Source organism: Ursus arctos, unplaced genomic scaffold, assembly GCF_023065955.2.
Source record: "Ursus arctos isolate Adak ecotype North America unplaced genomic scaffold, UrsArc2.0 scaffold_13, whole genome shotgun sequence".
Lineage (NCBI taxonomy): Eukaryota > Metazoa > Chordata > Mammalia > Carnivora > Ursidae > Ursus > Ursus arctos.
In genome coordinates this window covers 19707268-19733228 of record NW_026622797.1, presented here as the reverse complement: position 1 = coordinate 19733228, position 25961 = coordinate 19707268, and the positions used below count along the sequence as shown (strand labels likewise).

The window sequence follows — 25961 nt, the reverse complement described above, 5'->3', positions numbered from 1 at the left end:
TACTGAATTTCAGGTTAGCACGTGCCTGATGGGTTACTGTGCTAAGCAGGCACCAGGATACCTAGCAGAACACACTGAAAAAGAAGGGTGGCAAGGAAACATGTATGGCTGAGAGGCAGGCGGGTCTGCACTTGAATCTCAATTCTGCTTCCAACTCAAATTATCGTGTGTCAGTTACTCAACCTCCTTGAGCCTGAATTTTTCAGCTGTAGACTGGAGAAGATTATGTCTTCCATAAAGGGCTATTGCAAAGAGTAAGGAAGATCACACACATCATGTGCCTAATAAAGGCTTGACATAGTTGGCAATTAATAAATGATACCTGTTCTCCCAAAGAGTTTACTATCCACCTGAGAGACAGAAATTTGCATAACTTGCCATAATAAAATGTTATTAAATACTATTAAGCAAACCCTAGGAGAGTAGAGACAAGGGAATGATGAATCCTGCTGGATGAGGTAGTAGGGAAGACTTTACAACCAGGTCTCCAGATTTTGCTGTTTGATGCTAACATTGACCAATTCACCTCCATAACCATCGAACATGCTCTGGTAGCCTTGCTATAAAAGTAAATAAGTCAATCTTCTCTTGACCTCACACCACTCCCTCCAGCTTCTTGCTCATTTCTCTTAGATGAGCTCATCTAGTCCCTTGACTTAACTACAACTTATTCCCTGATGACTCCCAAATTTACATCTTCAGCCCCATTCTCCCTCTTGAGCATCAAACTTGGACATTCAACTGTTGATTCAACATGAAGACATCGGTAGGCTTCCCAAACTTAGTGGGTCCAACACAACTACTAATTCTGCCAAGCCTTCCCACGAAACAAAACAAAACAAAACAAAACAAAACAAAACATAACAAAACAAAACAAAAATACTTGCTTCTTCTTTATTCTTCCCTGTCTTGTAAATATCGATACCACAGTCATCGTTGATTGCCCTTGTTCCTTCACCCTGTCTCTAATCCATCAAATCCCTGGACTCCACCTCCTTGTTCCTTTCCCTCCATCTTTACTGCAACCACCATCACCCAAGCCCCTGCCATCCCTCACCTAGATCCTGTGTAGCCTCTTAATCCACCTTACAGCTGCCAATTCAGGTTCACTGCTCTGTCCACAATGTTCCACTAGCCCCCACAAAGTAATTACAGTGATTTTCATAAAATTTGCACACCCCTTTTTTAAACCCTACAATGCCTCCCCATTTCAGTTAGAAAAAATCCTCAGTGCCTTGCCATGACCTAGGAAGCCTTGTGCTGTCCAGCGCCAATACCTCTCTGCCCCCCTCTCCTGCCCCTCTCCAGTTCACTCACTAAGCCCCAGGCCCAAAGGGCTTCTTTCCATTTCTCAAATGTACTAACTTATTCCTATTTGGGGAAAAAACCTGAATTTGTTCTTTGCTCTATGCAAAACTTGCCCCAATCTCTGCATGGCCCAGCCTTTCCCATATTTCAGATATCAGTTCAAATGTCCCTATCTCAGAAAGGCAACGCCCCAACCATCCATTATAGAGGAACCCTGCCCTCCCTCCCACACCAACCACTATTATGTCACTCATTTGTCTTCTTCACAACACTAATTCTTTTCTGAATTTGTGCTTGTTTGTTGTTTATTCCTCTCCCTCAAAAGTAGAAGACTCGGGAGAGAACAGCTCTTGAGAGGTTTGCTTATTGCTGTATCACCAGTGCCCGGGTCAGTGTGTGGTATTTCATAAGCATTCACACAATATTTGTTGAATAACTGAACATAGTTCTGAAAGTGTTTGGTAAGAGGAATTGTCAGATTTAGTAATTAAAATTAAACTTTAAGGGTAGAGGAAGGTTGAATAGGCAGAGCACGGAGGACTTAGTGCATGAAATGACTCTGTATGACACTATAATGGTGGACAGGTGTCACTATAAATTTCTCCAAACCCATAAAATGTACAACACCAAGAGTAAACCCTAATATAAACTATGGGCTTGGGGTGGTAAAATGTGTTAATGTATATTTATCAATTACAACAAATGTACTACCCTGGTAGGGGATACTGATCATGGGGGAGCTAGGCATGTGGGGGGTGTGGGCGGGAGGTAGATGGGAAATCTTTGTCTTTTCACTCAATTTTGCTGTGAACCTAAAATTGCTCTAAAAAAAGTCTATTAAAAATTTTAAATTAAAAAAAATGTTTAACTATAATATTCTTTATGGCTTCACTTGCCTCCTGTTCCACTAGCAAACGTCATTGCAAATCTGCCGCAGGATGTAGGCAGTGGTGATGTTGGAGTGAGTTCACTCACAGATGAGCTTTGTGCTCTTGGAAAAGTAGTCATCAGAAGGTCAGCAATAAAGGCATAGCTCAGCCTGCCAGGGTGCCTCGCCCAGCTCTGAAAGGGATTATGCACAAAATGGTACCTAAAAGGCATTTATTTAACTTGAGTGAGAGTGCATAGTATTCTGAACCTCTTTCCTCCTACATCAATGAGAAGTTCAAAAACAATGAGAATATTTCCATCTCTAACCATTAAGAGGGGTGAGAGAAATTAAGAAACAATCCAAAGCAGTCATTTCTATAAAAACACGTTCAAAGTAAATCAGGAATGCAGAGCCCTTTCTAAGTTATGCACCCATCAGGAGGCCCCAAATGCTGTCTCTAGACACATCTGTTCAAGGAAAGTTCCAGTCAACAGAAGCTGGGAGGCCAGACCCTCCACTGCCACAGGAGCAGATAGGTAAAGGGGCCGACACTCCTGCTTCCCTCCTCTAATTGCCCAGATACTGAGAGTTTTTAAGTCTAATACTTCATTTGTGGTCTTATGAATTCTAGAAAACAAAATCCCTCATATGGAGTCCCCTGGTGTTATTTCTGCATTGAAATCCGAGACTGGAAGGCACAGATTCCACGCCTCCAAATCTGTTTCTCAAGGCTCTCTCTAATCATTAGCACAAAGGGGCCACCATACCTGTAGGCCTGGGTGGTCACTGTCACTGGTGAAAAAACGCTGTCCTCCCTAACAGAGCCAGCGTGACACTGCGTCATTACTGACGGTTCATACAAGCAACCTGCATATGTTCCCGCTTCATCTCTTTGCCTCCTGCACCAGCCAGCTGATCATTTTCATACTGAAAACTGAAGCAACAGGGAAGGAATAGATGAATCTGCCTTCTGTTGTCCCCTTCCCCCAAGTCTGGTGAACACCCCCCCACCACCCCCAACACCTTGGACCCTGGGACAGCAGCACTGAACAAGCCAGGCAAGGCTCCAGTTTGTAACATCCGTGTTACCATCGCTTTAAAATGGACAAGGTAGAGGGGAGGAGTTAAGATGGCGGAGGAGTAGGAGACACCGTTTTCAGCCGGTCCCCTGAGTCGAGCTGGAGAGGTACCAGACCAGCCTAAACAACCACGGAACCAGCCTGAGACGCAGGAAGATGCATCTGGATCTCTACAAATGAACATCTCCAGCGCTGAGTATTGAGGTACGAAGCGGGGAGCCATGAAACTGTGCACAGATATCGGAAGATAAACGGAAGGGGGAGGGAGCCGCCACGTTCGGGCGCCGGGAAGCGGTAGCCACTTGCACGGGGGAGCGGGCGGGCTCGTGTTCGGCACCCGCAAAACAGCAGACTGAAACCGTGAGCAGGGAGCGCACGCCACCAGGCATCTCGTGGAACACCGGAATCCCGGTGCGCTCACTGGATCCAGACTGAGACCGGGAGCTTCCGGAGCGCGCGCGGGGCGGCTGGCGGCTGGCGGCGTTAGAAACACAAAGGACAGAGACGCGCCGGCCCTGGAAGTGAGGGCAGGGACGCCGGGTGTGGGGCGCACATCCCGGGACGCTGCAGGGTGGAGCAGCACCAACAGTAACAGAGTTAAAGTGGCCAGAACATTAGTAGAGAACGGGCCGCAATCCCTCTGTTCTGTGACAGAGGCTGAAATTCGGCCGCTGCTGCTCTGACTCTCAGAAGAGGCACAGCAAACCGCCAGGGAAAGCCGCCAGAGAACAAAAGCCTGGAAATACCGGCTCAGGGAGTGCCCATCCCCATCCCCCCTCGCAGGGAGCACCGAGACTCTACCCAAACAGGGTTGCCTGAGTATCGGCGCGGCAGGCCCCTCCCCCAGAACACAGAAGGCAGGCTGAAAAATCAAGAAGCCCACAACCCGGGCGCCTGGGTGGTGCAGTCATTGAGCGCCTGCCTTCGGCTTAGGGCGTGATCGCATTCCGGAAAGGAGTCCCTCATCGGGCTCCTCCACTGGGAGCCTGCTTCTTCCTCTCCCACTCCCCTGCTTCTGTTCCCTCTCTCGCTGGTTGGCTGCCACATAAATAAATAAATAAAATCTTTAAAGAAGAAGCCCACATCCCTAAGATCCCTATAAAACAAGGGGCACGGCCTGGGACCCAGTCAATAATTTGGGCTCTGGAAACCCCGCAACCTCTCTTCATCAGAATGACAAGAAGGAGAAGCCCCCCCCAGCAAAGAAAAGACAGTGAGTCTGTGGCCTCTGCCACAGAAATAATGGATATGGATGTAACCAAAGTATCAGAAATGGAATTCGGAGTAACGATGGTCAAAATGATGAGTAGAATTGAAAAAACTATTAACGAAAAGGTTACTGAGAATATAGAATCCCTAAGGACAGAAATGAGAGCGAATCTAACAGAAATTAAAAATTCTATGAGCCAAATGCAGGCAAAACTAGAGGCTCTGACGGCCAGGGTCACAGAAGCAGAGGTGCGGGTTAGTGAATTGGAGGATGGGTTAATAGAGGAAAAAATGAAAATAGAAGATGGTCTTAAAAAAATCCACATCCACGAATATAGGTTACGGGAGATTACTGACTCAATGAAACGATCCAATGTTAGAATCATCGGCATCCCCGAGGGGGTGGAGAAAAACAGAGGTCTAGAAGAGATATTTGAACAAATTGTAGCTGAAAACTTCCCTAATCTAGCGAGGGAAACAAACATTCGTGTCCAAGAGGCAGAGAGGACCCCTCCCAAGCTCAACCACGACAAACCTACGCCACGTCACGTCATAGTGCAATTCGCAAATATTAGATCCAAGGATACAGTATTGAAAGCGGCCAGGGCAAAGAAATTTCTCACGTACCAAGGCAAAGGCATCAGAATTACGTCAGACCTGTCTACACAGACGTGGAATGAGAGAAAGGGTTGGGGGAGCATATTTAAAGCTCTTTCAGAGAAAAACATGCAGCCAAGGATCCTTTATCCAGCAAGGCTGTCATTCAGAATTGATGGAGAAATAAAGACATTTCAAAATCACCAGTCACTAACCAATTTTGTAATCATGAAACCAGCCCTACAGGAGATATTACGGGGGGTTCTATAAAAGTAAAAAGGCCCCAAGAGTGATACAGAACAGAAAGTCACAGCCAATACAAACAAAGACTTTACTGGCAACATGGCATCATTAAAAACATATCTCTCAGTACTCAGTCTTAATGTTAATGGCTTAAATTCTCCCATAAAACGCCACAGGGTTGCAGATTGGATAAAAAGAAATGACCCATCCATTTGCTGTCTACAAGAGACTCATTTCAAACCCAAAGATGCATTCAGACTGAGAGTAAGGGGATGGAGTACCATCTTTCACACAAATGGACCTCAAAAGAAAGCTGGGGTAGCAATTCTCATATCAGATAAATTGGATTTTAAACTACAGACTATAGTTAGAGACGCAGAAGGGCACTATATTATTCTTAAGGGAAGTATTCAACAAGTGGATATGACAATTATAAATATATATGCCCCCAACAGGGGAGCAGCAAGATACACAAGCCAACTCTTAACCAGAATAAAGAGACATATAAATAAAAATACATTAATAGTAGGGGACCTCAACACTCCACTATCAGAAATAGACAGAACACCCTGGCAAAAACTAAGCAAAGAATCAAAGGCTTTGAATGCCATACTCGACGAGTTGGACCTCATAGATATATATAGAACACTACACCCCAGAACCAAAGAATACTCATTCTATTCTAATGCCCATGGAACATTCTCAAGAATAGACCATGTTCTGGGACACAAAACAGGTCTCAACCGATACCAAAAGATTGAAATTATCCCCTGCATATTCTCAGACCACAACACTCTGAAATTGGAACTCAACCACAAGGAAAAATTTGGAAGAAACTCAAACACTTGGAGACTAAGAACCATCCTGCTCAGGAATGACTCGATAAACCAGGAAATCAAAAATCAAATCAAACAATTTATGGAGACCAATGAGAATGAAAATACAACAGTCCAAAACTTATGGGATACTGCAAAGGCAGTCCTAAGGGGGAAATACATAGCCATCCAAGCCTCACTCAAAAGAATAGAAAAATCTAAAATGCAGTTTTTATATTCTCACCTCAAGAACCTGGAACAGCAACAGAGGGACAGGCCGAATCCATGCATGAGGAAGCAGTTGACCAAAATTAGAGCTGAAATCAATCAAGCAGAAACCAGAAGTATAGTAGAGCAGATCAACAGGACTAGAAGCTGGTTCTTTGAGAGAATCAATAAAATTGACATACCACTGGCAACACTTATCCAAAAGAAAAGAGAAAGGACCCAGATTATTAAAATTATGAATGAAAAAGGAGAGGTCACGACGAACACCATTGAAATTGGAAGGATTATTAGAAATTTTTACCAACAGCTATATGCCAATAAACTAAGCAATCTGGAAGAGATGGAATCCTTCCTGGAAACCTATAAACTACCAAGATTGAAACCGGAAGAAATTGATTCCTTAAACAGGCCAATTAATTATGAAGAAATTGAGTCAGTGATAAACAACCTTCCAAATAACAAAACTCCAGGCCTGGATGGTTTTCCTGGGGAATTCTACCAAACATTCAAAGAAGAAATAATACTTGTTCTCCTAAAGCTATTTCTAAAAATAGAAACAGAAGGAAAGCTACCAAACTCATTCTATGAGGCCAATATTACCTTGATCCCCAAACCAGGCAAAGACCCCCTCAAAAAGGAGAATTACAGACCGATTTCCCTAATGAATATGGACGCCAAAATCCTCAACAAGATACTTGCTAATAGAATCCAACAGTACATTAAAAGGATTATCCATCACAATCAAGTGGGATTCATACCTGGGATGCAAGCGTGGTTCAATATTCGCAAATCAATCAGCATGATACATCATATCAACAAGAAAAGACTCAGGAACCATATGATCCTCTCAATCGATGCCAAAAAAGCATTTGACAAAATACAGCATCCTTTCCTGATTAAAACCCTTCAGAGTGTAGGAATAGAAGGTACAGTTCTCAATCTCATAAAAGCCATCTATGAAAAGCCTACTGCAAATATTATTCTCAATGGGGAAAAGCTGGAAACCTTTCCCTTAAGATCAGGAACTCGACAAGGATGCCCACTCTCGCCACTATTGTTCAACATAGTACTAGAAGTCCTTGCAACAGCAATCAGACGACAAAAAGGGATCAAAGGTATTCAAATTGGCAAAGAAGAAGTCAAAATGTCTCTCTTCGCAGATGACATGATACTCTATATGGAAAACCCAAAAGAAGCCACTCCCAAACTATTAGAAGTTATAGAGCAATTCAGTAACGTGGCGGGATACAAAATCAATGCTCAGAAATCAGTTGCATTTCTATACACGAATAACGAGACCGAAGAAAGAGAAATTAGGGAATCCATCCCATTTACAATAGCACCAAAAACCATATGTTACCTTGGAATTAACTTAACCAGAGACGTAAAGGACCTATATTCTAGAAACTATAAATCACTCTTGAAAGACATTGAGGAAGACATAAAAAGATGGAAAGATATTCCATGCTCATGGATCGGAAGAATTAACATAGTTAAAATGTCCATGCTACCCAGAGCAATCTACACTTTCAATGCTATCCCGATCAAAATACCGAGGACATTTTTCAAAGAACTGGAACAAATAGTCCTTAAATTTGTATGGAAACAGAAAAGGCCCCGAATCTCCAAGGAACTGTTGAAAAGGAAAAACAAAGCTGGGGGCATCACAATGCCGGATTTCGAGCTGTACTACAAAGCTGTGATCACAAAGACAGCATGGTACTGGCACAAAAACAGACACATAGACCAATGGAACAGAATAGAGAGCCCAGAAATGGACCCTCGGCTCTTTGGGCAACTAATATTTGATAAAGCAGGAAAAAACATCCGGTGGGAAAAAGACAGTCTCTTCAATAAATGGTGCTGGGAAAATTGGACAGCTACATGCAAAAGAATGAAACTTGACCACTATCTCACACCACACACAAAAATAAACTCCAAATGGATGAAAGACCTCGATGTGAGACAGGAATCCATCAAAATTCTAGAGGAGAACATAGGCAACAACCTCTACGACATCGGCCATAGCAACCTTTTTCATGACACATCCCCAAAGGCAAGAGAAACAAAAGATAAAATGAATTTATGGGACTTCATCAAGATTAAAAGTTTCTGCACAGCCAAGGAAACAGTCAGAAAAACTAAGAGGCAGCCCACGGAATGGGAGAATATATTTGCAAATGACACTACAGATAAAGGACTGGTATCCAAGATCTACAAAGAACTTCTCAAACTCAATACACGAGAAACAAATAAACAAATCAAAAAATGGGCAGAAGATATGAACAGACACTTTTCCAATGAAGACATACAAATGGCTAACAGACACATGAAACAATGTTCAAAATCATTAGCCATCAAGGAAATTCAAATCAAAACCACACTGAGATACCACCTTACGCCAGTTAGAATGGCAAAAATAGACAAGGCAAGAAACAACAATTGTTGGAGAGGATGTGGAGAAAGGGGATCCCTCCTACATTGTTGGTGGGAATGCAAGTTGGTACAGCACTCTGGAAAACAGTGTGGAGGTCCCTTAAAAAGTTAAAAATTGAGCTACCCTATGATCCAGCCATTGCACTACTGGGTGTTTACCGCAAAGATACAGACGTAGTGAAGAGAAGGGCCATATGCACCCCAGTGTTCATAGCAGCAATGTCCACAATAGCTAAATCGTGGAAGGAGCCGAGATGCCCTTCAACAGATGACTGGATTAAGAAGTTGTGGTCCATATATACAATGGAATATTACTCAGCTATCAGAAAGAACGAGTTCTCAACATTTGCTACAACATGGACGGCACTGGAGGAGATAATGCTTAGTGAAATAAGTCAAGCAGAGAAAGACAACTATCATATGATTTCTCTCATCTATGGAACATAAGAACTAGGATGATCGGTAGGGGAAGAAAGGGATAAAGAAAGGGGGGTAATCAGAAGGGGGAATGAAACATGAGAGACTATGGACTATGAGAAACAAACTGAGGACCTCAGAGGGGAGGGGGGTGGGGGAATGGGATAGACCGGTGATGGGTAGTAAGGAGGGCACGTATTGCATGGTGCACTGGGTGTTATACACAACTAATGAATCATCGAGCCTTACATCGGAAACCGGGGATGTACTGTATGGTGACTAACATAATATAATAAAAAATCATTAAAAAAAATAAAAATAAAAAAAATAAAAGCTCTTTACATTATGACTGTAAAATAAATAAATAAATAAATAAATAAATAAATAAATAAATAAATAAAATGGACAAGGTAAAAGTTGCTTTATATAATTTTGGCCACCCTCAAACAAAGCGAGCACAACTCAAGGTGACACTGTCAAGGAAATCTTGCCTCTTCTAGGAGTGTTTTTTCAACGCTCCGTGCACATTAGAATCACCTGGGGAGCTATTTTTATAAACGCACTGAGAGGTTATGATTTAATTGGTCTGAGGTAGGAAGGTTCTAAGGAGCTGCCACGATAAAGAACCACCACCCTAAGTGGGTAAGTAGAAGCCTCCAGATTCTTAAAGACCCAGGGAGGGCCCCCGGCTTTGCACTGAGAGCACACAAATAAAGAACAAGAAAGTAAATGAAGAAACACAGCTCAATCAGCACTGAAAACCAGTGAGGTGAGGAAGATTCATTCTACAGTTAGGTCTTAATCACAATTGTGTCATGTGGACAGTTATTTTTGGCGAGTGAAACAGAGTAAAAATGCTCTGTTGTTGGTAGCTTCAATTGGGTTTTGTTTCTTCTGATGATACTTCTGGTAACTTCACTTTGGCTTTGTGAATTTACCTTTTCCAAATTGACTTTCATAGGAGTAAAACTCCCTGAGTTATTTCCTTGCCTGAAGCCCTGCTTTGATGTGTTTAAGGTAGGGGGAAAATCCTCTTAAATGAATTTCAAGGCTATGTCAAAAGCAGTTTAAAAGTTAGAAAAATATTGTCATAAAATTGCTAAAGTCAATAATTTTTTGAAATTTAGCAGCAGCACACTGGACAGTTAAAAGTACAGCTCTGTCTGTATTTTGTGGTTCTTTGCAAGCTATTGGCTTTCCACCTAATCACCTCAGACTCCTGGAAGGCCTGTGCTGTTTTGTTTTTGCCATGTCTATATTTAATCCCTCAGGTTCATTGCTAAGATGGGAAGTTTGGTTGCCCACACACATGCTCTCGGGTCTTTATGGTCACCCACTCACACACAAACCCACTGCGCTGCCGCTTGGAGACAGACGCCATTGCCCAGCCTTGGCAGTCACCGAGTTCTCCCGCAGTGGGGAAGGGTTTGTACAGAGCCACCCACACTCAGCCCTCTTGTCCTTCTCAGAACTGTGGAAATAAATGAGCACCAACCAATGAGGAAAGCAAGGACTATTTATTCTGAACTTGCTATTAACAAGGGAGTCACCCATTATCACTTGTGTTTTGGCATAGAGTCAAAGACAGGGAGAAGTTGGAAATTTTAGGGTGAAAAAGGTAAGGCTTCAAGTGTGCCCTGATTGGAGGCTGTTGGCACAAGGAAGCTGCAGGTGGGCTAACTAGAAGTGCTCCGTGACTGGTTAAGAATACATATTTGGCTTTCTCTTGTCGGTCATAAACTGGACATGGGGGCAAAAAAAAATAGGGAAGGTGTCAGTTATTTTTTTTAATTATTTCTTAAAGATATTATTTATTTATTTATTTATTTATTTATTTTTATTTGAGAGAGAGCACAAGCAGGGGAGAGGGGCAGAGGGAGAAGGAGACTCCCCACTGAGCAGGGAGCCCAAAGGGGCTCAATCCCAGGACCCTGAGATCACGACCTGAGCTGAAGGCAGATGCTTAACCGACTGAGCCACCCAGGCGCCCCAAGGTATCAGTTACTAATCAGGTCCTAGCTATTTGGGGCCAACTGTTCAGAACTTATTATTTAGCTTCTTGAACTGTCACTAGAGATAGAACTCTGGCTTCCTTCAAGTCTGAGTTATAGCAGGCTGTCCTCCTGGATTGTTTATTGTAGATAGGGGTTGGTTTCCCCAGCAGGTTGCTGTAGGCTGTGGGTCAAAGTTCTACCTTTATATATGGTCTGGCCATTGTCCCTTTATATATTCAATCTCTCAGAACCAACAGGATACGGGTTATGGTGGCTATTCAATCCTCAGCTTTCCGATCTGTCCCACCTCCTGACTGCAGTGAATAGCCACAAATACACTGATACTTTTACTCACTAAATATAGCTTATATTTATAATGCAGAACAACTAGGGAATGGTCCAGGAGGATATTATTAGCTACTTCTTCTATTTTGATCTCATATTTCTGGGTAATCCTAAGCTTTGGGTTAAAAGATAGAAAAAGGCTTGAAAGCAGAAGCTGTCCTATGACAGGCCTTTCTTTATTTGGTTTGTGCCGGGCACTGTGAGAGCTGAATACATGTTAAAGAATTACTCAGAAAGAAGAAGGAAGTAATTATGGCAAAATCAAGGTGCCTGAGCACTATATTCCTGATTTTTCTGGATGCAAATCAGAGAGTACTCTTGCAGTTCTCCATCAAGAGCTCTTCATGGCCCCTCTCTGCATTCTCTCTCTCTGCATTCTCTCTCTCTCTCTCTCTCTCTCTCTCTGGCTTCTGGAAGTGCCACTTACCTGTTGATGATGAGGCCCGAGCAACAATCAGCAGCCCGGGCCCCATCAAGGGGAGTATCTCACACCATATGACTTGATTGCCCCTCTAGTTCAGCTCAAGAAGTCTGTAGCTGATAAGAACACATAGGCCAATATATACTTAAAAAGTAAGTTTCTGTCCAATTTCTTTCTTTTTTTTTTTTTAAGAATACATGAATGTTGTAACAAATATTGTACCAATTAGTTTCAGGCAAATAAGAGTGTTTATTTTGCTGAGATTTAGATTATCGTTGTACTTGAGATCAAGTTAACCAAGAATGTAACCACCAACAGTACTAAATTCAAGGATGAACACTTAAATACATTCTTTAGAGGAATTTGCACCACCATGGATTCAGACATTATTCCCATTTTATGGTTGAGAAGATTGCAAGCCCCAGAAAGACCCAAGGGAACACAGCAAACAAATGGCACAGCTTTTATTTCATGTACCAGGAATCCTTGCTCCCAGTTACTCATGCTGTATTAGTTTTCCAGAGAAACGTGATCCATAGGGAATCGGGAATGCCAGGTGTGTAATTCAGTCTGAGTCCAAAGGCCCAAGAACCAGGAGCACCAATGTCCGAGGCAGGAGAAGAAGCACGTCCCAGCTCAAACAGAGAACAAACTCACCCTTCCTCTGCCTTTTTGTTTCCATCAGGCCCACAGTGGAGTGCAGGATGCGTACTGACAAGGTGAGAGTGATCTTTACCCAGTTCATCAATTGAAATACTATCTGTTCTAGAAACACCCTCACAGGGTTTACCATGTTTTACCAGCTCTCTGGATATCCTGCAGCCCATTCACGTTAACACATACAATTAACCATCACACATGTCCTGTGCGAGCAGCTATTTAAAGATGTTCCTAGGTCATTTTCACAGAATAACCAGGGGCACGTGTCCTAGAGACAGCTTCACCCCTTAGAGGCCAGGGGTTTGGGCGCCCAGGAACCCTTTCTCATGTTATGTAGCAAACCATCCTTGGTTCCCCCCAAATGATTACACAAATTGCATTGTAATAATACGAGCATATATGATAAATTCCTTCCACACAAGCTCACAGATCCCATCCTGTGTCAGGGAGCAGACTTGGTACGTTCATCAAAGCTGCGGCCAAAACTGTCACCTAGGATTCAATGGAGCCACATTCTCCATGTTCATTTCAACTTTATGGTTAATATAAAATCACTTCTTGCTTTTGTTATTTTCAGTTCTCCTCTAGCCCTCTTATCAATTTGATGTTTATATATGCTTATGATGTTATCAGTATGAGATAGGGCATTTTTATTTTCTTAGCAGTTGACAGAAGCATTTATCATCAGGAGAAGAGATCCACCAATGCTCAGGAAATTATTTGAAACTCCTGGTTGAGTAGAAGCTAAGACCTTGGAGGAACTAAATGTAAGAATCTGCCCGCCAGAGGCAAGGAAGGGAAATTGTTTTCACTGGAGAGGAAAAAAGAAACTAGACAAAGACAGGAAAAAAGATAACACCCACAGTTGTTTATAACTCCTTGTAACTTTCCTATAACACTTCAAGGCTAAACTTACAGAATTCTTACTGGGTTTAATTTTTGTGGACACGGATGAAGGGTATTTTCGGTCCAGGTCTATAGGAAGAAGAACCAAAATAGTGAGCTAGACCTAGTGGTATGAACCTTGTCTTTTTAACCATGTATTCTGATGCCTTGACATCTGGGGTCTTGCTGACCCTTCCAGAGTTGGCCAATTTCTAGAGATAGGAAACCACTCTCTCAGGAACAAGCTCTTCAAATGCAAACCAAGTAATGCAGACCAGACCTCCAACCACTTCCTTTATTGGCCTCACACTCTGAGCCACTCTCCACCTGCTCTAATCACCTCAGAAGGACACGAGGGGCAGCTCCAATGCCCTGGAGTCTGATGAAATTGTTTGATGTGCCAATGCCAAGGCTGCTTACCCTGCCTTGCCTGTTCTTTCCTGCAGAAACCACAGTAAAGGCTCTTGCTCCCACTTCCCCTGCTTCCTCTGCTTCAGGCTGATCCTTGTGCTTCCCCATGAGGCCCCACAAGGTTGGCATGACCCCTCCTTTTGGGCACTGTAACTAGTTTTTCAAAGGCAATCATCTCCTGATCTGTTGACCTTACTATAGCTCAACTTTTCTATCAATATCCTATGTTTTAAAACTCAAGTGGAAAAGTCCAGAGGAAACCACAAAGGAGAAATATGTCGGAAGTTACTACACGGGGAGAAGAGCTTGGAATTCTCAGACACTGAGCTGGGGCTGAGCCAAAATTACTTTACTTTCTGAGGGGCAAGGGGGAGAAGACCTCCCTCCTGGATATATCTTTACTTCACCCCCAGCATGACACACCTCCCTTCTCCTTTTACCTGGTACGAATTACCAATCCCAAAAATCAAGCCTTAACGGTTTTCTTTCATAACACCAGGGATTCTCATGTATGCATGAGGTTCACGTAGCAGGAAGAGATCCGAAAGTACGGATTTTCAGCTCGAGCAAAAACAAGAATCTCCAAACCGATGTCTCTGGTCAAGTTTGATCTGAACTGAGTGGTAGGGAAAGAATAAAACATTTTTCTCTTTAGGGAAATTGCTCTTTTAGGTAATAAGGACACACCTAACAAAATAAACATTATACATGAGAGAAAGGGAAGAAGCATGAAAAAACAGCGTGACAAAAATTCATCCTTTCAGAAGCTCTCTTGGCATCTAGCTAACCTAAATGTTTAGGTGGTTAGAAATTCCCATTAAGCACATGCTGAAGCTTAAAAAAAAATGTAAACATTAAGATTTAAAACCATTTGTATGGTAAATCCAGAACCCTAAAGTCACTTAGAAATATTGATAACTCAGAAGACAGGTGTATATGATAGAAATTATTTTTAATTTCTATTTAAAATTATGTATTAAAATTTAGAATAACTATAATTATGCAAAATCTGTTCTTATTTCTATCCCATTACAAAATAAGAATAAGCAATTCAAAGTCAGATATAAATTTTGGCCTATAAAAGACAGAACTGGCAGCCACTTTGGACTGTGTATGGGGATGTAACACTCAACACACACACACTCAATTTTTTTTTATTTTAAAGGTGTGAGCAGATTCTTTGTGACCAATAAATTAAGCATGCATGAAAACAGTCTTGTGAAGAACTAAAAATAATTATTAACTATATTTAGGAAGATATATATATATTTGGTGTTGTTCTTTATTAGAATAATCTTTAACAGTAAGCCATTCTAGTAAATTAAAATACTTCTAATTATTTTTATTCAGTAAGCCAAATTTTCTGAGACCATTTTGCATGCAAACAATCCATGTAATCTAAGTAGTAAGAATTAAAGATTTCATAAATATTTGACCTAATGCCTCCATATATGCAAACTGAAGGAATCAAAGTGAGTCAGGCATCTAGGATTTTCATCTCTGTGCCCTCGGCACTGGCACAGTGTCTGTCATCTTGTAGGTTCCAAACAGGTGTTTTTAATAAATGAATAAAGCAGAATTAAGAATGCAACTGTAATGATAGCCATTAAATGCCAAAGAGCCTCCAGAGGCATGTGCTAGACAAATTAACATCAATTTCTCTAAGTGCGATATATTAGAGAAGTCTACTGTGCACAAAAATCCACCCAAGCCACATAGAATTCTGGTTGGTTTCTGTCCCTTGAAAGTCATAGGACATTACATGGCAAAAACATGGAACATTTCCAAGTCACATGCACCATGTTTTAGACTTTCTGTCTTTAAACACGTTAAGTTTTCTTTAAACACTCAGCTTTCTATATGAGAGGCCGGCAGTAGATAAGGCTAGATCTTCTTAGCTAAAACAGAGAGCTATTTCAAAGGAATCTAGGACAAATGTACAATTCATGGAAAACGTTATCCGACTACAAAACTATGAAACACTTGACAGGAAGGAAAACAATCAGAAAGTCAAGCTCCATCTTAACAAGAATGTGGTTCCAAAGGTTCTGACCGCTTTCCCACCATGAAGAGCCATTAAGGATTCTCTGCTAGCCAAACCCCCCTCGGGATAAGGGCATCCTGCCTTGCTGACCCCCTCTGCCATTACAACTGTGCAGATTCACTCTTCTTCCCTTCTCAAAGGCCACAGCTGGGGGTTGCTGGCAGAGCGACTCTGGGCCTTCTCCTGGCAAATAAGTGAGATTCAGGTATATGGAGGGAAAAAACCTCTTCCTCTTCCCTCAAGTTCAGTGACTGGGTCCTGTGAGGTAAACTAACAAAAGACAGACTAACAGACTGACAGAAAAGGCAAACCAATTTTATCAATATTTAAAATTGTGTGTGCATGGGGCCATCACAGAGAAGAAGTGAAAACACAATGGAGCAGCTAGACTCAGGGGCTTATGTACCATTTTAACAAAAGGCAAAGAACTGCAGAGACATGACTAGAAAAGATAGGGGTCTGGGCTGCCAGGACTCATAAACTGTGGGAAGTGAGTAGGAAATATAGGGCAAAGCTAATCACAGAGGATAAGAGTTATCTTAGTAAGACTTGTCATACCCACCAATCTCAATGCCAGCTCTCCATCTCCAGTGATAAGTGTCTTTCTCTTCATCCTGGTGTGAGGTGCGGGGGGGGGGGGATTTATGCCCTCTTTTCAGACAGATGTGGGGAGGGCAGGAAGCTCTTTTTGTGTCTGCTATTTCACAACTGCCTTTAGCTCAAAATAATCAAATACGCCAAAGTGGCAAAATTTGGGGTGGCATATTCTGGACCCCTTCACAGGAATGGGTGAATAGTCACATATTCCAGGTGGGGACTGCTCAAAGTCTTCTTCAGTTCTGTCTGAAATGTCCTTTGAAGTACCCACGGAAGGGCACCTTAAACTTACACATGGGGGTGAACCTGGGTGGCTCAGGTGGTTTGGCGTTTACCTTCAGCTCAGGTCATGATCTCCAGGTCCTGGGATCAACCCCAACATCTGGCTCCCTGCTCAGCAGGGAGCCTGCTTCTCCTTCTCCCTCTGCCTCTCCCCAAGCTGGGTACTCTGTCTCTCTCTCTCTCAAATGAATAAATAAAATCTTAAAAAAAAAAAAAAAAGCAAAAAAGAAAATTACACAGGGCCGCCTGGGTGGCTCAGTCGGTTGAGCATCCAACTCTTGGTTTCAACTCAGGTCATGATCTCAAGGTCCTGGGATCGAGCCCCACATCAGGCTCCGTGCTCAGAGGGGAGCCTGCTTGAGAGTCTCTCGCTCTCCCTTGCCCTCTGCCCCTCCCCCCACTCACGTGTGTGCCCTCTCTCTCTCTCTTAAATAAATAAATCTTAAAAAAAAAAAAAAAAGAAAGAAACTTACACAAGTGAAAGCAGTATGTGGAGAAGATGCAGAAATAATGAAGTCAACGGCTAATGCAAAGAGATCTTACTGACAGGCCAAATTAACCTGGAAATAAAGCCCTTTTTATAAGCCAGGTAGATCATCTTCACCTGATATCATTTTTGTAGGTAATTTAAGCCAGAACTCCTAGCTAGATCCCTCTGGATAGTTTAAATCTTGTTTTGGATTTTTTAGCCTCTAATACTTTGCTTTTATTTTTTGTTGGTTTAATTGTGCGCTTGATTTTGTCTTTGTATTTCATTTTGCTCATTACGTTTGCACTTCTTAGCACTTTCCATTGCTATATTTAGATTCATGAGATTAAAGGGATGAGAAATATAGCCTTGAAAAAATATAAACAGAACGGAGACAAAGGATGCTCTTTTTTCTTAATCATGAAAAATGAATGGCACTTAGGGTAATCAATACAGTCAAAATAAATTACTGTCAGGTCAAAGAATGATCTGTGGATTCTGAAAGGTGCCTACACCAGCAAAAATATCATTATAAAATAAGAGATCCAGGCTAACGTCAACTGACAATCCACAGAACAAAGAACACAGAGTTTTGTCTAAAAAGGTCCTCATGGAGGTCATCCAGGAAAATCTCAGTTTCCACAGGAGAATTCTGCAGCTCGGAAGTATTAAATGACTAGCCCAAGGCCATACAATAAAGTTTGGTAGCATCAGAATAGAAAAAACAAAGTTTACTGGTTCCAAATCTCCTGCCATTTCTTTGATAATTGAAGGAGGGAAAAAATTATTTGCTTTGTATTTGGTTTGACCTAAAAGGAGACTTTTTTTTCAGGACATGGCTTGGAGATTTTGGGGACCCCTTCCTACATTGATCTTTGCCATATTCTTCCCATTTATTGGGCCATATTTACCCTAGACTTCAAGACCTATGAAATGAAAAAGATAGAAATAAACATCAGTATATTTTAAGTCCTTATCAGCTGCTCCGATGAAAATCTTAAAGGAATGCTGAATGTGGGGGGCCAAATGGGATATTCTGCATCTCAACCTTACTAACTTACTGAAACATTTGTTTAAGAATTAACTGTAATTATCTTCCTAATTCTGGTGTCAAAGCATTTTTTTTTTTTTTTTTTTTTTTTTTTTTTTTTAGTAATTCCTGTAACGGCCCAAACCCATCGAAAGGAGAAGAGAGACCAACTGCTGAGCAGGAGTTTGGTCTAACGGAGGCAAATGCAGCAGGCAGAACGGAGAAAATCAGACCGAACAGGCTGAACTGCCTGATGAGTGAGTCACAAATGGTTTGGATGCCCTAACCTCCGTCAGGAAGGCCACAGCAAGCTTGCCGCCTCTACCCCCTTGTGGGCCGAGGAACCCCGCCCGCTCAGTGACAGAATGAGTCACACTCAGCCTGGATGCTTGACTTTGTGCAGTCTGCAACCTCATTTTCCCAACAACTGAACTGCCAACATTTATTTTCTCACTCTGTTAATGAAAACCATGCTGCTTGCAACTCACTAACGGACAGAAAATAGTTTATTGCTTCTCTGGAAAACAACAAAATAACCAGCCGCTAGAATTACCCAGAACTAATCGGGAGACCGTCTGGGGAGAGCGAAGGCTGTAAGGCTGCGGATCCAAGTTCAGGCATACAGTGTGCCTCAGGCAGAGAGCCTGACAAGCATCCTGCACTAAAATATAATAAATTGGGGGATTTTATGCTGCCTTGTAAAAGTGATAGGTTTAGTGCTTCTTAAGAGCAAAAGTTGGCATGCCTATGACAGCTCCAAAGCTGTAACAGGACATTAGATGATCAATCATGTCAGAAATCAGGGCTTGTGCTCAGACTAGCCCATGGCCACAGGTCCTCGAAGCCTGGGCTGGGATGACCTCCTTGAGAGGAATAGCGCGTGGCCAGCAGCCTGCAGCCTCCCCCGTGGGCTCTCAGGACGAGGGGTCTTGACTATCAAATTTTTTCACAAAATCATAATCTCTATAGTCACAAATAAAACGACATACAGCATTTGAAAGCTTTGGGCATATTCAATTATCTTTAGGACTATATGGTTAGACAATACTGCAAGAATCTGGTTGAAATATCATCTTTGGCATTTTCTTTCCCATTACCTCTGCATCCAATCGGTCATCCGTATTACCAACCCGAAAGCCTAGATATGTCTGGAATCTATTCAGTTCTTTCCATCATCTCTGCGCGGCCATTATCTGAGTCTGATCTACCATTAACTCATACCTACACCATTAATTTGTCTCCTCGCCTTCAATCCGATGCCCTCCTGTATGTGTTAGCAAAGCCCGTCGTGAAATCTCAGTGGCTTACAACACAAGTCATTTGCTTTTCTCACTCGAGGCCTGGGGGCTGGCTTAGCTCCGGTCAGTCTACGTCTCATCCTGGGACCAGTGACACATGGGTATACTATCTCACGACTGACACAGAAGCAAGAAGCAAAGACGAACGCTGCAAGCACATCCAGAGCCTCCACTGACATTCCATTGGGCAATGCAATGTCCCGTTGTCAAGCCTAACGTCCAGCAGGCATGTACATATCATCCCCCAATCTAGTGGGAAGGGGTACAAAGTCGCAAGGTAAAAAAACAAGGATCTGTTATTCCAAATGTGGAGGGAGTGCAGACCTGGAAAAGATAATGCAGGACACCACACTACCTATTGTCTATTCTGCCATCGAGCCAGGGAGGTCTTTTAAGTAAACAAATTTAAATAAACGTGTCATTCCCCTTCCCATACTCTCTAATGACTGTATTACCATTGCAAAAAAGTGTCCTACAGGATCCTGCAGAAAAGCACCCTGTTTACAGTTCCACTCAACCTCTTACCATCTTCCTCCTCCATTCTAGGCTCTGGCCATATGGAACCTCTGCCCTGCCAGCCTCTCTCCCACCTCGGAATTTGCTCAAGATATTCCCTCTCCCTGCCTGGAATACTTTCTCTCCCTTTTCCTTCATCGAAACTTACATCTGAAGGATGTCACTTCTTCTGAGAAATTTTCCCTGATCAACAAGACTGGATCAGGTCCTCTTATTAAACACTAATTCCTTCTAACTCTCCTTCACGGCACTTTTCCCAGTTGAAAGTAACAGATACTTGGTAATCTAATGATTATATCCCATGCTAAAATGTAAGCTCCGTGATTGTAGAAATAGTATTTAGTGTGGGGGTGTGTTACTGTCTTAGCTTCAGGGTTCTGTCATAATGAACACTCAAAACACACATACACACATTCACATACACACACTCACACACACACACACACACACACACACACACACACACACATACACATATTCCCATATGAAAAGTTTTTCTTTAATGATCTCCCCCAAGAGCAAGAGCCCTCAATTTCCACAAAGGCCCGCCAACTTCACTCTCTGTCCTCTGCCCTCTATAATATTTTAATAAGCTCCCAATCAAGAGTTGAGTTTATTTGGACTTCAAACACTCGTGAGAAAATATACCCTCAAGCATCCTCTCTGTAACTTTGATTAAGAATCCAAATAAGAAAAATATTACCATTCATTCTCATTACAATCCTATCCATTAGTTATCAGAGACTAGGTCTCTGGTAACAGCCTTGAAGCAGGACACTGGCAGGTCTAATTCCAGAATACATTAAAATAAGTGGATATTTTACCAAATGTGTCATGGTAACATGGGAAAGAAGAGTCACATCGTAGGGGCGTCTGGGTGGCTCAGCTGGTTAAGCATCCACCTTCAGCTCAGGTCATGATCCCACGGTCCTGGGATTGAGCCCCACATTGGGCTCCCTGCTTGGCGGGGAGTCTGCTTCTTTCCCTCCCCCTGCCCTTCCCCATGCTCGTGCTATCTTCTCACTTGCTCTCTCTCTCCCTCAAATAAATAAAATCTTTTTATAAAGAAAAAAGGATTCACATGGTAGCAAAACCTACCCAAAACCCAATGTGATTCCCCACTGATCTCTCTTTTCTCCTCTAAAAGCCTCTTCCCTGAAGACATCTCATTTGTCTTCCATCTGTTACATAATGCCACCTTTAAAAGTCCTTTTTATTTTCCTAAGAGCTAAATTCAGCTCACACTCACTTCACTTGTTCTACTCAGTAAATCAAAAGTCTGGTACATAGCCTGCACCTAGCCTCAGAACCCCCACCCCAAATAGAATTGTCAGAGTCTTCATCAAATAAAACAAGACTCTTCCTAGAGGACAATTCTACTGTTAAAATATGGTTTCTCCACACCAGTCTGCCTCCTTTGAAGATCAGTTTAAATGCCATGTCCTTCAGAATTCTCCTCTGATTCAACACAAAATTCTGTGTAGTGGGTTGAATAATCACCCTGTAAATGTATATTAAGAATTTTTACTGTGGGGCGCCTGGGTGACTCAGCCCAGTAAGTGTCCAAATCTTGATTTCAGCTCAGGTCAGGATCTCAGGGTCGTGAGATCAAGCACCATATCAGGCTCACGCTGTGTGTGCAGCCTGCTTAAGATTCTCTCTCCTTCTCCCTCTGTCCCTCCCCTGCTCCCTCTCTATAGGAAAAAAAAAAAATACTGTGTAAACTACATTGAGGACTAGAGACACCCTACTTGACAGGCACTTCCCTAAATATTACTTTTACTTCTTCCTTGCTATTGTACACGAAAATTCTTTAAAAATATCAATGATGTGGGCAAAATTACACAGCAAGAGATCACGGCCCCAAGAAATGATGAAAACGCATGTATTATGACTCACATACACTAAGATTCTTCCCCACCCTCCTCAATTCTTTAGATGTTATTATCTGTTACATTTAAAGAAGACAAAAGGCAATTTTATTTCAAATGCCATCCTTATTTTTGGTTTAAAATTGACAAGCCTGCTTGTCATTGCCAAACAGTATAAAGCAATATGACACTGTTTTGAAAAAAGGTATTTTATTTCAGTGATGTAATTCCATGTCAGAATCTTACTTACGTACTGTTGGCTCCAAACTCGAGTAATTGGAACAGGGTATTCATGAGGCAAAACTGAGCAAAAGAGCTCAGAGCAAGGGAATATTTTACTCTTCATATTCACTGACAATAAATTGTCACACTCTTTAGCTCCTTGCCAAAAAAAATTTTTTTTTAAATCCTAACACTGTAAACACTGATATTACAAAATATTCCCAAGGAACAGATGATGGAAATCTATCCATGCTGGGGATGGAGCTGAGCATAGGAAAATCGCTAAGGGAAATTGCATCTGGGTAAGCTGTCCCCAGCGGTGCCTTATGATGTGCAGCCTGCCCTTCCGCGCGCAGACTTACGGCCACGGGTCCCCCGTCCCAGAGTGAGAGTATGTGCGGCATAGTAGCATTAGGAAATTTTGCAAAGCCATATGGCCCTGTTTCTCTGCTGCTACCTCATGTACTGTGCACTTCAATATTCTCCATCACCTGCCCGACATGATCTATAAGATGCAGGTAAAAGCTGATGGGAGTGAAAATGACGCCAGGAGCCTTCTACCCAGAGTTAATGTGGATTTCCCTTTATTCATATCTTGTAGAGTCCAGTACAATAAAAAGTACATAAATTGGTAAATGCATTTATAGCTTTCAGCCCCCAAGTCAGAGAACCCCCAATGATTCAATGATTGTGGTTCTGTGTGAGTGAAGAGATTCTGTGTCTTCAAGTCAAATGTCCCTGGCAGAAGTCTGAGTAAAACATGGTGTGATAAAATTTGATTTTGACTTTTTAGCAATACAACAGGCTATACAACTCAAATGACTTTTCTGAATAAGATAGATAAATTTTTTTCTTAGGAATCATTTTAAATGCACTACTGGGGGCACCTGAGTGGCACAGCGGTTAAGCGTCTGCCTTCGGCTCAGGGCGTGATCCCGGCGTTACGGGATCAAGTCCCACATCAGGCCTCTCCGCTGGGAGCCTGCTTCTTCCTCTCCCACTCCCCCTGCTTGTGTTCCCTCTCTCACTGGCTGTCTCTCTCTGTCGAATAAATAAATAAAATCATTAAAAAAAAAATGCACTACTGAACTAGCACACACAAAAAATAAGGAATCCAAAGATCCTAAAAATTAGGTGTAATAGTAACTATGGGAGCTAAGTAAACACCGAGACTGGCTTTTGCCCCAAGGATTCTTGCTGAATGATGGAAAGCTAAGCTTCTGATTTGTTAGCTTCTTCGTACATGAGGGGAGGTAGAAAAAGTCTAGTGCCCGCGGAAGATGGGGAAGCCAATGGGAGACCATGTAGAAAGCAGGGACCCTAATGACACTGAAGGAGAAAGAAAGGAAATTTGCCTGTCTTGATTATGACCTTGGATGAAAAAAATTTGAAAAGAACTTGAGAGCTCAACCTGGCCTTCAAATGAGTTTTTGGCCCAAATTCATGCTTTGTAGTCCAAAAATTACGACATAAATTTAAAGTGGTTTTGAGTTGGATGTGTCACACAAGAGAAAGGCATAAATAAATGTAAGTCAATTTTACAATGTCAATTTCAACCCTGACCAAAGACATGACAGACACAGACAAGACAGCAAATAGTTCACAGGACAAGAGCCAAGGATTCACAAGAACAAGGTACCATAAGGAATAAACCATAGAAACAGACTAAAAATAATTTCAGACACTAGAATTATTAAATAAAGAATGCAAAATCATTATGTTTAATATGTTTAAATAATTTTTAAAAATTAAACAAACTTGAAAGCATGAGCAAAGAACAAGACATGACAGGGAATGACCAGATTTGATGAAGAACCAAATAAAACTACATTTAGATAACATATCCAAAATACACCCAAAAATTATATTTATATAAAAACCAAATAAATAAAACTTTAATAATTAAATTAGAAATTTAAGAGAGATTAAACAGCAGATGAGATGCATGTTCACCAAGAATCAGAGAACTGAAACACAGCTATGAAGAAATTAGATGTAAAGTATGAAAAACAGATTGAAAGACATGGAGGATAGAGTGACAAGGGCTATAATAATGCCTCATTAGAGATTCAAAAAAGATGAAGACTTGGGAATAAATAATATTTGAAGATAAAAAGGCTGAGAACTTTTAAGAAGTATTGAAAGACCTCCAGATGCAGGACTCCAATACAACTTAAATAGAATAAATAAAAACAAATTCAATTTCAGACACATAATAGTGATACTGCAAAGTGACAAAAGCAAAATATATTTAAAACACTCTAAGGAGTAAGAGCAGATTACACGCAAGAGAAAGGTAATTAGAGTGATTGTTGACTTCACATCACAAAGAATAGAAACCAGAGTGCAGAAAAACAGACTGACAGAAAATCATTGCAACATAAATTTCCATACCAAGCAAAGGTATCTTTCAAGAACGAAGAGAAAACAGACATTTTCAAAATTAAGTGAGCTTACCACCAAAAGATCCCTACTACCATGGATTCTAAACAATATATAAATTTCAAACAGAAGTAAAGTGATCCCAAATGGAAGATTTGACATGCAAAAAGGAATAGTGTGCAAAGACACTGACCAACCAGTGACTGTATAAAACTATGAAATTAATGTCTAGTTTATGGTGAAATGTAGGTGAAAACTAAAATACCCCATAACAAGAGTATATTTATTTATTTATTTATTTTTAAGACAGAGACAGAGGAGAGGCAGAGAGAGAGAGGGAAAGAGAGAATCTTAAACAGGCTCCACAGCCAGCCCGACACAGGGCTTGATCCCTTGACCCTCAGATCATGACCTGAGCTGAAATCAACAACTGGATGCTTAACCAACTGAGCCAGGCAGGTGCTCCAATAGTATATATTTCTACCCTGCTATCCTACCTTTGGACAGGGCTCTGACAACTTATCCTTCTAGTCCAGCAAATATGTACCCCAAAATGTTGGTTAATTTGATTTGATATGATTTTGGTGATTACAGGGGAAAAAATGTGGAATATACTCTACGTTAAAGACAAGGAGATTAATCTTCACGTAGGAGCTCAGAATGCTTTACCTAATTCAAGAAATTCATTCTGGCTCCCTTTCAAATTGAACCTTTTTTCCTGTCCTCCTTCCCAACAGTGAGCCTTGCTAATACACAAAAATACTAAAGGGACTAGTCTTGTATTGCTTAAATCAGGACAGGAGACAAAATGGCACTTGTGTTGCCCACCCCCAATCCTCTGCCCAGGGTGGACCTTGCTAGTTAATCACTGCACTCTTTGCTGAGGGGCCAACTGCCATCACAATCTTCTCAAGGACTGTAGACAGCCCCTCCAGTCATTCAAAGCTAGCATTAGACATTGAACATACTTGCCTTTTCCAGCTTAAAGGCTACTGGCTTTATTCTATATGGAAAACAGTCTGTGACTGCTATTTCTTTCCTTAGTTGTTACAGAGAGAAATACAATTTTATTTTCTATCCTGGAAATATTCCTTCACTTCTGGTTGCTGGCAAAGGGTAAAAATTATAAGAAGTAATAATACCAGCTTAGACGCTCACACTGGCTTAGGCATACACAGTCTGATTTTTTAGGTACACGCATTCTATATTTGCTTACAAATAACTGTACAAGAATAATGTGTTTGCCACATAACAATAAAGTTTCATATTTTGATAGTGCTTTACAGTTATCAAAGCACATTACCATAAATCTTTGTCTCAAATTCTAAAAC

At 41.6% G+C, this 25961-nt stretch overlaps 1 protein-coding gene across 2 annotated transcripts in view; it reads right to left on the bottom strand.

Moving 5' to 3' along the window:
- The window catches only part of EPM2A (EPM2A glucan phosphatase, laforin), a 352988-nt gene that overhangs the window by 172270 nt on the left and 154757 nt on the right, over positions 1–25961 (bottom strand). The window lies entirely within an intron of this gene.